Source organism: Equus quagga, chromosome 11 (genome assembly GCF_021613505.1).
Source record: "Equus quagga isolate Etosha38 chromosome 11, UCLA_HA_Equagga_1.0, whole genome shotgun sequence".
NCBI lineage: Eukaryota > Metazoa > Chordata > Mammalia > Perissodactyla > Equidae > Equus > Equus quagga.
In genome coordinates, this window is record NC_060277.1 from 11,137,414 (window position 1) to 11,155,452 (window position 18,039).

The following is an 18,039-nucleotide window of genomic DNA, read 5'->3' on the forward strand; positions in this document are numbered from 1 at the left end:
TTACTTGGTAAGGATTGTGTTGGATCTGTAGATTACTTGGTAATGATTGTGTTGGATCTGTAGATTACTTGGTAAGGATTGTGTTGGATCTGTAGATTACTTGGTAAGGATTGTGTTGGATCTGTAGATTGCTTGGTAAGGATTGTGTTGGATCTGTAGATTACTTGGTAAGGATTGTGTTGGATCTGTAGATTACTTGGTAAGGATTGCGTTGGATCTGTAGATTACTTTGGGGAGTATTGCTATTTTAATATTAAGTCTTCCAGTCTATGAACATGCAAGATCTTTCCACGTATTTAGATACAATTGTTTTCAAAGATGCTTTGTACTTTTTCAATGTATATGGCATACACTTCTTTTGTTAAGTTCTTTCCTAAGTATTTTATCCTTTCTGATGCCTTTGTAAATGGAATTGTTTTCTTATTTAATTTTTGGATTGTTTGTTACAGATGTATAGAAATACAATTGCTTTTCATATATTGGCCTTCTATCCTGCCACCTTGCTGAACTCATTTATTAGCTCTAATAAATTCTTCTGCATGTGAATTTAGTAGGATTTTCTACATATGAGGTCATGTAATCTGCAAACACAGACAGTTTTACTTCTTCATTTTCAATCTGGATGCATCATACTTCTTTTTCTTGTCTCATTGCCCTGGTTAGAATCTCCAATACAATGTTGAGTACAGGTGGCAAAAGTGGACATCTTCGTCTTATTCTTTGCTTTAGGGAGAAAGTTTTTAGCCTTTTATAATTAAGTATGAAATTAATTGTGGGTTTTTTATAAATGCCCTTATCAGGTTGAGGAAGCTCCTTTCTATTCCTAGCTTGTCGGGTGTTTGTTTTGTTTTGTTTTTAATCACAAAAGGGTGTTGGATTTCATCAAATGCTTTTCTGTGTCTATTGAGTGCACATGTGTTTTATTTTTTTGTCTCTTATTCTATTAAAACAATATATTATATTGATTGGTTTTGAAATATTGAACCAATCTTACATTCCTCACATAAATCCTACTTGGTCAGATGTATAATCATTTTTATATGTTGTTGAATTCAGTTTGCTAGAATTCTGTTGAGAATTTTTGCAACTATATCTATACGAGTAAGACATTGATCAATAGTTTTCTTGTGATATCTTTGTCTGGCTTTGGTTTCAGGTTAATACTGGCCTCCTAGAATGATTCAGGGAGTGTTCCCTCCTTTCTATTTTTTTGGAAGAGTTTGTCAAGCATTAATGTTAATTCTCTTCTATAAACATTTGATAGAACTCACTAGTCAAGCCATTTGCTCCTGCACTATTCTTTGTTGGGAGCTTTTTGATTATGAATTCAATTTCTTGATTTGTTATAGGTCCATTCAAATTTTTATTTCTTCTTGATTCAGTTTAGGTAGACTGTGTCTTTTTAGGAACTTGTCCATTTCTTCTAGGTTATTAATTTTTGACATACAATTTTTCATACTATTCCCTTATAATACTTTTTATCTCTGTAAGACTGATAATAATATCCTTTCTATCATTCCTGATTCAATAATTTGAGTCTTTTTTTTTGGTCACTCCACCTAAAGATTTGTCAATTCTGTTGATCTTTTCAAAGAACCAAGTTTTGATTTCATTGATTTTCTCCATTTTTTATTCTCTATTTTATTTCTTTCCATGCAAATATTTATTATTTCCTTCATTTTGCTTGCTTTGGGTTTAATTTACTCTTCCCACCTACTTTCTTAAGGTAGAAGTATAGGTTACTGATTTGAGATCTTCCTTCTTTTTTAATGTAAGCATTTACAGTTAAAATTTCCTCTGAGCACTGCTTTCATTGCATCCCCTACATTTTGATATGTTGTGGGGTTTTTTTGTGTTCACTCGTCTCAAAGTATTTTTTCATTTCCTTTTTGATTTCTTCTTTGACTTATTGGTTATGTGGGGTGTGTTGTTTATTTCCACATATTTTTAAATTTCCCAAATTTCCTTTTGTTATTGATTTCTAATTTACTTCCATTGTGGCCATATATACTCTGTATGATTTCAGTCCTTTTAAATTTATTGCTACTTGATTTATGGCGTAATACAAAGTCTATCCTGGAGAATATTCCATCTGTACTTGAGAAGAACACACGTTCTTCTATTGAATGAAGTGTTCTACAGATATGTTAGGTTGAATTGGCCTATAGTGCTGTTCAAGCTTCTGTTTCTTTGCTGATCTTCTGCTCAGTTCTATCTATTTTTGAAAGTGGACAATTGAAGTCTCCAACTACTATTGTTGAATTTCCCTCTTCCCTTCTGATAGTTTTTGCTCCATGTATTTTGGAGCTCTGTTGTTAGGGGTGTATACATTTATAACTGTACAAATTCAGACTGGGAATGCATCAAATCATGCCAGATGAAACAACTTTATATGGACTCATATAGTTTTAAAGCTGGAGCCCACCTTAGTGATGAGAGATCTAGCCCTCTTATCTAGCCCTCTTAGAGATGAGAAAAAACTGAAATACACAAAAATTGAATGACTTTCCAAAGTGATAGAGCTACCAGTTATTGCTAGAGCCAGGATTAGAAACAAGGTTTACTGACTCAGAAGCAGATACTCATCTCTCCTAGAGCCCAACAGCAGCCAGGAGCTGTTTTCTAAATGGTATACACATGTTACCTTATTACCAACCCTATAAAATGAGATTTTTCACTGTAAAGAGACAGATGAAAAGTGATTTGTCTAGTTTTCCTAAAATGGAAAATTTCATATAGAAATTTTTAAAAACCTTAAACAGAAATTACATGGGAAAGAAATATGGCTAAATGATGATAACAGATTTTATATTACTAATGGAAAATCTGAATTCTTAAAACATTAGATGAAAGACAAAATTCAGACTAACTTATGTCAAAATAATGAAATGTAATAAAAAAGTAATCAAGGTATTAACTGGCTCTTGCAATCCAGCCAAATTATGTCAAAATAGATTTTAACTTAAAAAGTTTTCAATTATTGTCACCTATTGGTCTGAGTTAAAAGTTTCTTTTTTGGCTGCTTGTTTGTTTTCAACAGAACTTAAGAAGTAAGGTCTTTGGGCTAGCAAAATCCAACTAATTCAAATTTAAGGATAAACTTTTCTACTGGGAAAAAAGACAAAAATAAAGAAAACAGATGTGGCAATAAGTTTTGAAGCAGCATTAACTTTGATTTCTTTCTCAATATGGCTGTGAATCCTTTTCTTAAAACTCACTTTATTTCCAAAACTCTATGATTTCAATTAAAAGCATTAAAATTTGTAGCATTTTAGATCTCAAATACCTTTGCCTGTCCTGCTCTGTGTTTATTTTCATAGTTACATGAATATAGTTATTGGCCTGGTATAGTTGAGGGTGTGTCTTTTCTTATTCTATAAGTTAAATGATCTCTTTCTCTAGAGGTGTAGATTTAAACTAAGGTCACTCACATTTCATGCATGACTTATAGTTGTATTTATTTTCTTCAATTACGTGTGTGTGTTTGTGTGTACATATATATACGTATGTGTTTTTTTTTTTGGTGAGGAAGATTGTCCCTGAGCTAACATCTGTGCCAATCTGCCTCTATTTTGTATGTGGGATGCTGCCACAGCATGGCTTGATGAGTGGTGTGTAGGTCTGCACCCAGGATCCAACCCCGTGAACACCTGGCCGCTGAAGCAGAGCATGCAGACTTAACCACTATGACACTAGGCTGGGATCTTCCAACTATATTTTTTATACTCTGCGAAGTTTTATTCTTAAGCACATAATCCAGATTTGGGTTTTTCAAAGTTTGCCAATACCTTTATATTCTCTTGCTTTTATGAACTTACAATTTTTTTTTAAAGATTTTATGTTTCCTTTTTCTCCCCAAAGCCTCCCAGTACATAGGTGTGTATTTTTAGTTGTGGGTCTTTCTAGTTGTGGCATGTGGGATGTCGCCTCAACATGGCCTGACCAGTGGTGCCATGTCTGTGTCCAGGATATAAATTGGCGAAACCCTGGGCCGCCAAAGCAGAGCACACGAACTTAACCACTTGACCATGGGGTGGGCCCCAAACATTTTCTTTTCTTGAGGAAGATTAGCCTTGAGCTAACATCTGCTGCCAATCCTCCTCTTTTTGCTGAGGAAGACTGGCCCTGAGCTAACATCTGTGCCCATCTTCCTCTACTTTATACGTGGGACACCTACCACAGCATGGCGTGCCAAGCGGTGCCATGTCTACACCCGGGATCCGAACCGGGGAACCTCAGGCTGCCGAAGTGGAACGTGCAAACTTAACCACTGCACCACCTGGCTGGCATGAACTTACAATTTTTGATGAAGTGACTTATTTGAGATGCCATTGTTCTACTTCACTGATCTTGTGTAAGAACCTGAGTGGACAACAAGAAAGCCCAGTAAACTTAGGACTTGCTGGGAAACTTGACTGAGATTAAAGGTGGATAATTAAAGAATCACCCTTCATTTGTTCAGCAAATATTAAAAGAACTCCTATAATGTTGCTGCGCACCATTCAACAGTGAAAAAACCTGACAAAGTTTTTGGCCTTAACGAGTTTACATTCTAATTACAGGAAAAAGGTAATAAAGAAATAAGCAAATAATACATGTGTTTTGTGTTAATAAGTTATAAGAAGAAAAAGCAGGTCAGGGGTATAATATTTAAATAGAATGTTAGGGAAGGCCTTTCTGATAAGAAGTCGCTGATTTGAAATCTGAATAGAGTGAAAAGTGAGCTATATGGATATCTGGAGATGATAAAGCAAGCCTTTGAGGTCGGAGTGTGCTGGGTGAAGTCAAGGAGGAACAAGGAGGCCAGTGTCACTGGAGGTGAAAGAGGTCAACCAGTAAGCGGGAGCAGAGAGGTACCAGGGCCAGCTCATCTAGGGCCTTGCAGTCAATGGTAAGAACTCCCACTTTTCTTTGAGTTGGGTGGGAGCCTTGCAGGTTTTGTGCAGAGCAGTGACAAAATCCAACTTAGGCTTTAAAAGAATCATTCTGACTTTTGTGTGGAAAACACAATATAGGGGGACAGGGGTAGAAGCAGAGAGACAAATTAGGAGACTATCTAATGTTCAAGGCAAGAGATGGTGTTGGTTTGAACCGTGGTGGTAGCAGAGTTCTAGAGAAGAGTGGGAAATACTAAGTGCTGTTAGTGTGGGCTGGTGAGAGGGATGTGGAGGTATACAGCAGCTAAGTGACTTTTCCTACTTCTTTTATTTTTGATTGTATAGAGAATTTATAGGAGCAATGTAAAATTTATACTAAAATGAACACTTGACTGTTCATCACCCAGATTAAGAAGTAAAAATATTGTCAGCATGTTAAAAGCCTTTGTGATCCCCTCCCCAATCACATCTTTTTCCTGCCTCCTAGATGTAACTATCATCCCACCTTGTTTTGATCATTCTCTTACGCTTCTTTGTAGATTTACCAGTGACATATGTATCCCTACACAATATATTGCTTAGTTTTGGAAAACTCTGAAGCAGGCACAAAACTAAAGAAAGGATAATAACTGCCACTGTGAGATAGAGGCTTCTGGGAGAAGACCAGTGAACGGAACTGTATGGTCACAATCTGGCTTCAGCTTTCTTGAAAGTTTACCAGCCCCCTCATCTGGAGAAGTCTTTGGGCAAGATCCTGAGTGAATCTTAGGAAACATTGGGCTAGTATACTGAATTTTGGCCAGCAGGAGGGACTGTGTTGTGGGCTAGATTCTAGATGTCTGGCAGGAAAATGATAGGGAAGTGAATTGCTCTTTATTTTTGGCTTCTAAGCTAACCACTTCTACTAGACTTCTAAACTTACCTCCAGCTCACAGGAGCGGGTCAAAGCAGAACGCTTCTGTGGAGTGAACTGAGTGTCTTCAGCCGATCTAGACTCCTGAGCATGGAGCGGAGCGCAGTAACTTACTCAGCAGGTAGTCCAGACAAGCCGAGTACAGATAAAAGTCTGGGCTGGCTCACCCAGGCATTCTCAACTTGTGAAGGAGAGGAGACATGATTGCAAAGTCCTCAACCTGGCCCTGTGTCTCGAGTCACATTGTTCCAATCTTAACTAATTGCTTTCACCTTCCAGTATAGCAATCATCCTGGGATCTCCCTTCACCATCCATCTGGAGAGTTCCTTCAATTTTATCTTGTTCCCTGTATCCCATGTTTTTTGAGATTTCAGCTTAACTCTGTCATTGTTATTATTCTTTTATACAGTCAGTAATCATTTAGGTTAACCAATATACCATTTTTTGATGTTCTTTATTCTTTCTTGCGTCTTCATCTTTCCATCTGGGACCATTTCCCTTTTGCCCGAAGAACACCCTTCAGAATTCCTTTGAGGCATGTCTGCTAGTGGTGAGCTCTTTTGCTTTTCTTCTTATTTGAAAAATGTCTTTATATTACCTTTATTCTACATTGAGAATCAGCAATAATTTTTTTTTTTTAATTTTCATGTGAACATTTATTGACCTCCGCCTGGCTTCCTTCCTTTCAGTGTTATTTGTTTGGAACTATTTGTCCTGCATGACTGGTTCCTTTGTGCCACATTCAGCCATCTGGCTCCACTAAAATGGGAACTTCAGCATCTTTTCATCATTCCCACCTTCATTCTCCTTTCTTCCCTGATTTTCCCTGTTCCACGTGGAGGCTTTACCTCCTGATCTAGACTTTCTTGTCCTTCTCTTCCTCTTGCCTTTTGACCTCATGTCACAGTCTCCTCTTTAGTGGTCTTACTTTGCCCCTTCAGAACAGGCTTGGCACAGTTTCTTGGCTAGGCTCTTGACTCCCTCCTTGACTGTTACCCAAGTTCCCTTCTAGCTCTGCTGCATCTGGCCACTCTGGATCAATCTCTCTCCAAGTTACACTTGGATCCTGGAAGCTCTGACTTCAGTGTAATTTCTATGGGTATAACTTTTGGTGGGTTGGTTCAAAAAGTTCAGATTCTGGTGATGACACATTTAATAGAAAAGTGGGCAGAGAGGGTCTTGGGAGGTTGGGGAAGCTCCCAAGTTATCAAGGTAGAAGTTTAAATATTACTTAGAACAAACCAAATGAAACTCCTAACAGGTACATACAAAATCTTGTTTAAACAGATATGAATTTTATCTGAAGTATTTAAGCTACTTTCCTATATTAGAGGTTCAAGGCGAAGTTTTATGGTTTTTATGTCCCACTAAAAAGAAGTAAAAAACTTATTCTCAGAATAATTAGATATGATTATGCCTTGCAAATTTATTGAATCATCCAAACTAGAAAGTGAGTTGGTAAAGGGAAAGAAGTATCATGAAATAATTTTCAAATGATTACAAATGAAATAAAATTTGGTTCAAAACATATATTGTTCAGAGTACTGTTACAACAATCTATCTTACAGTAGATTTATTTGACTGATTGAATACTTTTAAATAAAAGCCAGCTTCTTTTTGTGAAAAGCATTCTATCAAGAAAGTGACTTTTATTACAGATTGTGAAAAAAGAGTTACAACTCAAATTGTGGCTCTCATTTCCTGTGTGTTTGAAGGAATTACATTATTGGCCTGGATCTTGCTTTCCCCAGCTTTTAAATGGGGAGACTAATTGTTGCAAAGTTCTATGAGAACCTTAAATGGAAGATAATTGTCAAAGTGCAAGAAAAGACATTTTATTACATTTGTGTTCATCTGATTTTGAAATTTTGTGTTCTTTTTCCAGTCTCATAGAGGCAGCACTATCTGCATATTTTATCCTGTTGTGATGAATTATAAGAAGGGCTATGGAAGTCAGCTCTGAATTTCCTTTCTTCTGGTGTGTGTAAACCAGTCTTTAATGTTATTGCTCTGTTGTGTCTGTGGTTTCCTTTCCTTTACGTCAACTGCATTTGTGTGAAAGGCTTTCTCCAAGATTAAACATTTGCCTCATTGGCAGCATTTCTGAATTTTCCTCTGCCAAACTCTTCCCATACCGTCTACATAAAGCCAATTTTCTTTTTTTCCAACTGAAAACCTGACCATGTCCTGGCACCTCATCGCTGTCAGGACCACGACAGAGAAATCAGGCAACTGTTATAATGCAGTATTGAATGTGAAGATGCGATTGTGATGTGAGGTGGGAGATGGAACCGTATGGAAGGGAAGTTTTTTCTATTAATATTAAAGAGAAATATTTTTTATCCAATAGTCTGATTTGACACAAAAATGGTATAAGTGATCATGGGACGGAGATGCAAAAGTCAGGCAAGCTGAGAACAGTGGGTGTGTCTGGGGTATTCCCTCGTCAAGAAAGTCAGTCCCCTTTTGGAATCGGGAGATGGTTTGTGAATCTGTGAGGTTAGCGCTGCAGCTGGGAGGCTGACTCCGTGGGCTCAGCGGTGTGTGCAGAATGCGTTTGATCAGTTTCCCCACTTGGGGTTGAAGAAGGGTGCATAAAACAATATGATCAAAATAGGCTGAAAGCACAAGCTGAGTTTTCGGGAATAAATCTTAGCTCAAATTTAGATTAGAGAATTTCCCTGTTGAATCTTTTGCTACAGATAAAGTTTGATTTTTTGACATTTTCGATATATGAAAAGCACACAGAACATTTTAGTACCTCTGTAAGCATTTACAAGTCTGCTATTATTTCCCTCCCCACAGCATCTCCAGGAATCTGACACCAGCTCTGCCATTTGGGGAATATAATATGGAAATAAGCATGAGGGCAGTCTTAATGACCTTATTATATCCTTGACAACCAAGGGATGTTAGTCAAAAATGGCTTTCAGAAAGCAAGGATTGGAAACCTCACTTTTTCTTTTAAAAAAACTTTTGTAGGAGCCTATTTATAAAGTTTATTCCTTTTATCCTCCCTTCCTTCATGAGTTCAAGGACTCCACAGACATTTTCCCTCACAACATACCCAGGCAGCAACACAGCCTAAAGCCAAGAATATCCTCAGGGGTGTAGATCTTTATTCTGTGGGTGGATCATGAGACTGAGGTCACCCGGGATGTTGGAGGAGAGGCTGGGACCAAGCCACAGCCTTGATCTCAAGTCCTGTGCAAATAACTGTCAGCAGCAATCCTGAAACAGGACAGCTGATGCAAGATATTCTTACAGGAAAGAAACGAGAAGGCAGTAAGATGGCGAGGTGCTTTTAATTGTGTGAAGAGTGCTCAAGAAGAGAGGTTATTCTGTTGGACTCTGGAGACCTGAATTCTTGAACTCATTCTGTTCCTAGCTGTGCTGGTGCTGGATGAGACACTTAGTTATTCTGGGACTCAGTTCACTCATTCAAAAATGAACTTGGTGATGGTTGATCTGTCTATCCGAACAGGGCTATTTCAAAGAGATGATGTGGAAAGTGAAGTGTTGTATAAGCATGTAACCTTTGGCTTTGGTATCCTGTCAAACAAGGGCAATGTAACGAATTATCTTTCGAAGCAAATTTGCATTTAATAGGCTCTCAGTAGGGTTTGTCAAATGAATAAGGAATTGCAGAATGTTGGGGCACAAGAAGACCTTGGTAATCACGAGAAAGGAAGGCCCAGAGTAGTGAAGTGACTTAGCTGGCTTTCTTAACTTGTTTGTGGCAGGGTCCCTTGTCATGTCTTCCATGTTGCTGTCTCCTGCTCTGTTGCTCTTTCTGATAAACCACACAGCCTCTCTTAGACACCACTATAGTAGCTTACGTCCTAGATGCAGAGTTAAACAACACTGAATTCTAGCTACAGGTGGTATTTTAAAATTACTTCCATGAGCTATTTTAAGCTTTCTTAACTTGTTTTTTTCTACTGTTCTGCCCTCAGAGAAATACTTTAAACAGACATGAAGAAACAAACATTTTCTGTAGATTATTAGTTCCATTTCAAAAAGTTGTGAAAGGTTTCTAGAACTCCCCAAGATTCACCCAAATTTGTTTCTAAGAATATTTTCCTATAATTGTAAACGTGCATTTACAGGAGGAAGGATAATGACTATTGAAAACTTTTTTTCCTCTAGTTTCTTCCTAATTTAAAATAACTAAGGGCACAAAATCCTATTCAACGATACACTGTTTATTATTTTAAAATGTCAATGTACCATTAAAAGATACTAGCAGGAACAGGAAATGTATATCTTGTAAATGCAATCAATTCACATTTATCAGAGTCAGGAATATATAATGTTTATTTCACTTTTAATACTTTATGAATTACATAGACAGAATTTGGAGAGGAGTCAAGGAAAAGTTCTATACCCGTTTCTGGCCATACTAGAAGCAAAACGTAATTCAAACACTCAGGAATGTTCAATTTCAGTTAGGTTTCAAGTAAATTTAGGGCAGCCACATGCAATTTAAATCAGTCACTGATAAAATTCGTCTTGTCAAAGCTCCTTTAGCTCAATCATATGCCAGTTCCGATTCTTGATCACAAGATGATTTTAAACTCAGTCATAATGGCTCCTTAGTCCTGTTCAAACTACGCTCAAGCAACGCTTTTATTTGCTTGATGACTTAATATCGTGGAACACTGGCAAACTAGGAAAATAAGCCATATAAAAAGGCAGAAAGTATTTACTTTAATTCAAGAGGTGCCAGGACCTGTACAGAACACAAAAATTGTATCTTTTTCACTTAAATATCCTTTGGTTTATTTTTTAATAACTAGAAATAATAAAAAGTCTTGACCTCCTAATAAATTTGTTGAGAGATAAAGAGAGGCTAACTCAAATCAGGAAAAAAAGCTGGAAACGTTGGAATTTCTCTGTTTAAAGTTATGAAGAAAACATACAATAAGACATTTATAACCACCGCTACATTGTTCAAAGTATTGCTTCTTGGTTGGATCTGACTTAGTTGTGAAATGAATTCAGCGGGACAACTCCCTTTTAGTGTGTCAAGAATAGAAGGAAAAATAAACCAGTGTTCACAAAGGCACTTCAAAAATGAGGATCATACCATACTGGCATTTAATTTAAGAGTTTGTATATTCTAATTCCTTTTAAAAACAGGTTTCACCTACTAGTGCCTTGTCTGTGCTGTTACTGAACCCCACAATTTGAGTGCTCATTTGGCAACGCATGAGCCTCTAAGCGTCTGGGCTGCCAGGTGAGCACTGCCAAGGGGCTACTCCTTCCTCTTTATGCTTGGCTTTCACTTTTATCTGGAAAACCATGTCTGGGCCACCACACACTCAGCAGCTGTGGCAGAAGGTGTGGGGAGGGTCACCATCTGCTGTCACTTAATTAACTGAGGCACTTGGAATCTTTAAGAATGCAGAAGCAATGGTGAAGGTGGATATTAGCAACGTCTGAGATATTGCCATAAATTTTCTTGGATAACTAATAGAAGATGGATATTAGTAACACCCTTGAGACATTTCCATAATTTTCTTGGATAACTGATAGAACCAGATTCCAGAGAGAACAGACATAAACTAGCAGTAAAACAGGAGGAGGTAATGTCCTGGGCTGAATACACTCCTAAAGGCTCTGTTCCAGACAGAGAGTTTTATATGCCACTCGGGAGTTCTTTGGTACTCATTTGAAAAATGAATTCATACTCAGTGTTTGAGGCACTTGTTTCCTGAGCCAATTCAAGTCAGTCTTGAAGTCTTCCCATTCTCTGTGTTGGGTAGCTCTCTGATCTTTATTTGAGGAGTGAGACAGTCATGAAATTGGATTGATTATGACATACAGAATTTGAATGAGAAATAAAGTCAGAACAAGTGTTGCCGGAGCCAGGTGTGTAATTGCAGAAGATTGACAACGAGTCAGTTTTAAAGATGTACCAAGCTCCCATCACATGCATATTTTGCCTGTTTGGAAGATAAAGCAGGACAAAATGGCATGAGAAAGGGAGGCAAATCTAGAGAAAAGAGTAAACACTGAAATTGCTTCTGGAGGTGAAGACGACCAATTGATAGCAGACTCTGTCGTATCTTCTTAAGTTGCTTTAGTTAAGATTCCATAGCAGAAGGTGCTGAAGGAGCTAGAAACCAGATCACCAAGGTTTTCTTGTTGTTTATCCTGGTTTTAATGACCTCTAGAAGGTATACTTAGCATCACAAACGTCTATGACACATATATTTCCTACTTGTTTATGGAAGACGCATGTCATAGTTTGCGTTCCCTGGATACAGACTCTGAAACTCTGAGGCATATGTACAGTAGGTATGTTGGGAAGTGCTCTTGGCACTAACACCTTTGAGGGGTAAGGAAAACAGAATTAGGCAGAGAAGAGGTTGAATTATAATGCTTTTGCAATAAAAGCCTTGGCTACTCCTACTGAGAGTTCTGGAGCTGGAGTAGTCCTTGAGAGGTGTTCCAAATTGGGGCAAGGATGTTAGTTCTCAATAAAAATCAGTCATGGGATGCACAAAGAAAGGATTTTTTAATCCCTATAGTGCAGATAAAGCAACAGGCTTAGAGTGGTAAAGTATGTGCCCAAAGTCACCAACTTCTAAGTGAAATAGCTGGAGGCTGGCTCCTGCCATGGCCGGGCTCCAGACCCGTAATCACAGCCGGGTAATACATCACCCTATGTCGAAGGGTACAGAATACGGTCTCCCACTGAACACTGACCTAAGGAGTAAAAGAAATGTGGTTCTGAGGTTCTTTAAAATTATCTGATGTTCATATCTTTTGGTTTCGTACAATACAGATGATAGAACATACTTTATTAAAAATTATTTTTTACTGATAAATTTTTTCAAACAATTTTCTTTGGCACTAAAGTTTTCCTTTTTTACTTATAGCTTAAGGGTAACCTCAAATAAGACTCTTCTTAGGTCTCACGTTGGCTAATCGTTTCTTAAAAACAGAGCAGAAAACCATCTCAATGTACTAAATATTCTCCTTTGAATTAATGTGCGTTAAAATAAAAAATGTTGTAGCACTTTTGTAGTCTAGAGTTTTCCACTCACTCACACAGGAGCTTTGTGGGTTGGAGTTCCTGTGGCCAGAGCACAAATGTGGAATCTGTGGTTCCGAGAGGTTGTGAGATTTGCATGAGTTTTCCTAGTCCATGCGTGTGATCCAGGCCTCCCGCACACCTTTCCAGGATCTGCTTTTCCTGTGTGCTCGCTATATGCTGCCTCACCCTAAGGAACAGCCATCGTGGCTCATATCTAGGGAGCACGTGTTCTACTGTGTGAGTCACTGGAGGAACGAGCGCCGGTATGTTTTCAGTGTGAGAGCAGCAGCCAAAACCACTGTGAAGAGCGATTGGAACCCTGATCGCCCATGAGCTCCTAAGAAAAATAATTGCTCTGGAAAGGAATAAAGATTTCCAATAGAACGCGTTATCTATTTTCTTTGGATGAACTCTCTGTTATTAGTCAACGTGATCTGGGCTTGGGTACCACATTACAACCAGTAACAGAAAATATTCATCCTGCCACTTGTGAGAAGCATGCAGCGGGCACAGGTTTATCTCAATGCTTCCATAAATGGTAACTTTTATTCTAGTTATTTGAAGCTTTCTTGATTATTATTATTTGAAAGGGATCCAGCTAAAACAGCATTTGCTTGAATTCTTGGGTCAACTCTTTCACTTCTAGTGGCAGAAGATATACTACATAAAAGGGTTATGTCTATTTTTCTTAACTTTTTTTCCTTTTTGGTCACTTAGCCAAAGTGAGGCCCTGGAAAATATTCTCCACATGCTCAAGTGTGAGGAAAATGTGTGTGTGTGAGGGAGAGAGAGAGAAGAGCGAGTGAGCACAAGTGAATTAGCTGCGTCTGAATATGTGGCTTGTTCAATAGACCAGACCTGTTAGGAACAGCTTTGAGCCTGGCTAAGGTTTGGTTTGGGCTGCTTAATAAATGTTGTTTTAGTGACGTGTGCATCACATAGTGAGTGTTGGGATATGAATCCTTGTAGACAGAGGTCAAGGCTGTGATATCTCCATGGCAGGACTCAGAGTCTGCTTCCTCCTGAGAGGTTGTCTCTTTCGGGGCCAATGGCTGTCGCACACTGTTCAGTCCAGCCTCAAGCAAGGCGAGGGGAGTGCCCCGTTTGTTGGGGACAATGACCAAAGATGTGTTGCTGCCCATAATTAAGATAGACATTATTAGAACAGATGGACAGCACAGGAAAGGTGACCCATAATTCCTCAGCTCTGTAGGGTGACTTGAGTTTACAACTAAAGTAGTTTTGGGTAGTGATAGAAATGTCATGGTTACCCATGAAAAGTTACTAGGTGCTGTCAAGAACTGAGAGCACTGATCTTAATAACTGATTCAGGAAATAGAATACCAGCATTGGAAGTCTTATCAATTGACAAATTTAATCATTTTAAAGAGAATTATTAGGTCCTGGGGCTTGAGGGCCACAGAAAATTTTCAGGGCTGAATCAAATAATTATGTTGTAGGTAGTAATACCAAAAACTTGAAAAAGATCAAACAATTGCTTCTAAATAAATAATTAAGAATATGTACAAACAATTAACTACAAGAACTGCCTTAGAAACTCATTCTTATTAAAAATTGAAATAAGTGAAGTGTTGAAAAGCAGGAATTTGTTACATAGATTTCTGTAAATCTATATAATAGAATCACATTTAGTCATTAAATATGATAGGATAGAAATATGTATATTATATATATAAATTAATATATTAAAATGTGTATTTATATGTGAATATACATGTATATATTACTTTGAAACATTTTAAACCCATGGAAAAGTTGAAAGAATGGTGCAATGAATATCTGCTAACAACTGACCACACCCTCTTTCTCTCTCTCTCCCTCTCTCTCTAGGCATATGCACTCTCTTCTCTTTTGCTAACCCTCTGAAAGTAGGCCACCAACATCATGGCATTTCACTTCTTAATAGGTCGTTCAGCATGCCTCTCCCAAGAGTAAGAGTATTCTCTTTCACAACAGCATTGCTACACCTAAGAAAGTTATCATTAATTCAGTAACATCATTCACAAACATACTTAAATTGTCCTTAAAAATTCCCTATTGTTCTTTTTTTTCCTTCCCCAAAGACCCAGTGCATAGTGGTCTATCCTAGTTGGAAGTCATTCTAGTTCTGCTATGTGAGACGCTGCCTCAGCGTGGCTTGATGAGTGGTGTGTAGGTCTGTGCCCAGGATCCAAACTGGCCAACCCTGGGCTGCTAAAGTGGAGCGCACTTAACCACTGCACCACCAGGCCAGCCCCTATTGTTCTTTTTTTCTGATCAAAATTCCAGTGAAGTTTCATTAATGGCATTGGTTATTATGTACCTTTAGTTCCCCTCAGCCAAGAACACTGTTTCTCTGTCTTTCCATGACATCGAATCCTTTGAAAAGTCCAGCCTTCTTACAGAATGCCCCACATTCTGGATTAAACTATTTCTTCACGATTAGATTCAGGTTAAACGTTTCAGGCAAGAACACTTTATAGGTGACGTGCGTACCTCCCATTACAGAAGGCATATAATATCAGGCAGTTGCATAATTGGCAAAGCCAAACTTGATAAGTGCCTTTATTTTAAGGCACATTTTCCCCTTTGTAATTAAAGTAGGCTGATATTTCATTTACAGTGTTTGGGTTAAGAATGTATGACTATAGGTGATTTTTGTTTTTCTCTTTTTTATTAGATTATTTTTCTCAATTTTTTATAACGACTACATAAAATTTGTATAATTTTAAAATAGAGTGGGTGCAACCAATGTTTTACAGTCTAACTATTTTCAATAGGTGAACATAGTATATTTGTTCTTCTTTTTCCCCCTCTCTGGTAGGTGACACAAATGTTAAATACATTGTCCACAGAGTTGGAAATGCTTTTATTATTATACCAGATCCTATTGGGTATGTTTCTCCAGGAAGGAACAGTTAAATTAATTCAAGGACAGAATTCTCCAGAATTTCAACATGTATATTTTAATAAGTACAGTATGCTTTAATGAGTACAGTACGCTTTATTTCATAACTTAAAGTCATCACAGAATTTAAAGCGCTTGTTTATTTTTTGATCCAGGATAGTGTAAAAATGCTGTGATTCTGGCTAGTATTTATGCATTTTGCCCCAAAAGCGATATATATGGTTGCGGCCTAAGGTCACTTGCCCTCTTGGCAGATGTCCTCTGGCTATCTCAGTAAAGGAAGTGGTAACTTTTAGTCGGCCTAGGCACGGAGATCTGGTGAGTTCAGGAGAAGAGAACCTAGGCTCATCTTGTCTGCTGACCCATAAGTCCACACCAGGAAGTAGGGCCACCAACGACCAGAGGCTTGGGGCTCTGGGGTAAGGCTTGGGAAACTGTCTTGGCTAAAGGACAGAGCTGAAGATGGCCAGATCACAGCCTCCTGCCGCCTTTGTTATGGAGACGCAGCCTGTTGTTGCTGGAGCAAAGACTGCCACTGGCGATCCATGGAAGCTGACCAGGCAAGAGGCAGTGATGTTGGGTTCGCTCCTTGGGGAAATCTTCATTTCATCCCTGGGAAGGCAGACAAGCTCGTGCAAAAGGAAACCCACACCTAGTAACTGATACACAGCAATGACGTCCTGCTGGGAGATCTGCAGAACAGGGCTCGATGGAGTTCTGCATTCCATTAACTGTAAGCAGGATGTGAGGGATTAAACAGGGTTGGAGTGGGCAGCACAAGGCTAAAAATTATCTACTGGAGTCATGATATTTTCCCCTGAACACACAAAGAGCACCCTTTGTATATACTTGCAAGAGTAAATCCTCTAGAATAATTTTTCTGGGGAATATAATAAGGTTGGCTCTAGCAAAACTGATGAGTGGGTGGTACGATTTTATAGTACAATACTTCTATTTTAATTCCCATCTCCACCAACTCTGGCACTCCATTTTTCTTACTTATTGAAGACTCTGTTCTCTATTTTATACCTTGGAATTCAAGGAGCGAAAGCACTCTGATAAACCTTGGCAGAGGTGAAAGAACTCTAGACTAAGTGTCAGAAGACCTGGGCTCAAGTTTTTACACACTGGCTGTATGAACTTGGGCAGAATTGTTAACTTTTCTGAGCCTCAATTTTATCATCTGTAAGTGGGAATTATAATTCAATATTTAACATAGGTCTTAGTACATAGTCAGAGAAGGGAAAAGATGGCAGCTGACACTCGTTGGGCCTCTCCTATGTGCCAGAATCTGTGCGGGGCTAACTTGTGTAGCAGGGGTCTCAGTTTGAGCTCTGGCTGTGGTCATCGTTTGGAATCTGTAATGTCTAGGTGTGTTTGGTAACCTGGCAAATTGGACCTTCCAGAAAAGTAAGCGTCCTGGAAGAGAAATCACCCTGAGGGAAGAACAAGTTCAACGGACAACTTGGTTCTATTATTAGCAGAGAGGAGTTTCTAAGGAAAGTATAGTGTTTGTCACTCTCCATAGATATCCAAGTCCAGCGTCTCATGGATTTACATCTGAAGGTTATGAATAAGTGAAAAAAAGAGAAAGATCTTTTTAAATAAAACTTGGTAGGGGGCTGGCCCCATGGCCGAGTGGTTAAGTTTGTGCACTCCGCTGCGCTGGCCAGGGTTTCACCAGTTTGGATCCTGGGCACGGACATGGCACCGCTCATCAGGCCACATTGAGGTGGTGTCCCACATGCCACAACTAGAAGGACATGCAACTAAGATATACAACTATGTACCTGGGGGATTTGGGGAGATAAAGCAGAAAAAAAAAAGGATGGGCAACAGTTGTTAGCTCAGGTGCCAATCTTTACAAAAAACAAAACAAAACAAAACAACAACTTGGTAAGAAACTGAGGCACAGACAGCACTGCTTTCACACCTTTGTGGAAAAATGTGACACTGATGGAGGAAGTGTGGCATTCTCTCTGCTGTGGTTTATGTCCAAGGTGGCCACCATGGATCCCTTCCCTTCCTGTAGGTCATTCCCCTGTCAAGAGGTGGAATCTACCTCTGCCATCCCCTTGAAACTGGACTGGCCTTAGTGACTTGCTTGACTAATAGAATGTGGCAGAAGTGATATGCAGGGATTTCTGAGGCTCGCTCATAAGAAGGCTTGCAGCTTCCATTTGGATCTTCCTTGTATCTCTAAGCTACCACTTAAGAAGTACATCTAAAGATCATCATTCATGAAAAGTCCAAGGCACACGGACAGGCCCTGGACACATCATGCAGAGAGAGGCC